The sequence below is a fragment of the Eimeria mitis genome, genomic scaffold (assembly GCF_000499745.2).
Source record: "Eimeria mitis Houghton genomic scaffold, Emh_scaff462, whole genome shotgun sequence".
Lineage (NCBI taxonomy): Eukaryota > Apicomplexa > Conoidasida > Eucoccidiorida > Eimeriidae > Eimeria > Eimeria mitis.
In genome coordinates this window covers 10,732-11,038 of record NW_013572927.1, presented here as the reverse complement: position 1 = coordinate 11,038, position 307 = coordinate 10,732, and the positions used below count along the sequence as shown (strand labels likewise).

At 56.7% G+C, this 307-nt stretch overlaps 1 protein-coding gene across 1 annotated transcript in view; it reads right to left on the bottom strand.

The window, feature by feature from the left end:
* The window catches only part of EMH_0013120 (DnaJ domain-containing protein, putative), a gene marked incomplete at both ends in the record, with an annotated part of 4,819 nt that overhangs the window by 1,616 nt on the left and 2,896 nt on the right, over positions 1-307 (bottom strand). The window lies entirely within an intron of this gene.

The following is a 307-nucleotide window of genomic DNA, read 5'->3' as shown; positions in this document are numbered from 1 at the left end:
GCTGCTGCTGCTGCTGTTGCTGCTGCAGCCTCCTCGTGCTTGTTCTGCTGCATCGCCTTCGGCAAAGACACACCAAACGCATGCAATTTCACTATCTATGTACTGCGGGGCCCTTCTGCTGCAGCTGCTACTTTTGCTGCTGCAGCAGCAGCAGCAGCAGCAGCAGCAGCAGCAAAAGCAGCAGCAACCTCTACCTCCTGTGCACAGCCTGCCAGCAGCAGGTAGCTGCAACAGCAGCAAGTGCAGCTGCCAGCAAGCGATGAATACCAGCGAACACAGACCCTGAACCCTAAACCCTAATCCACAC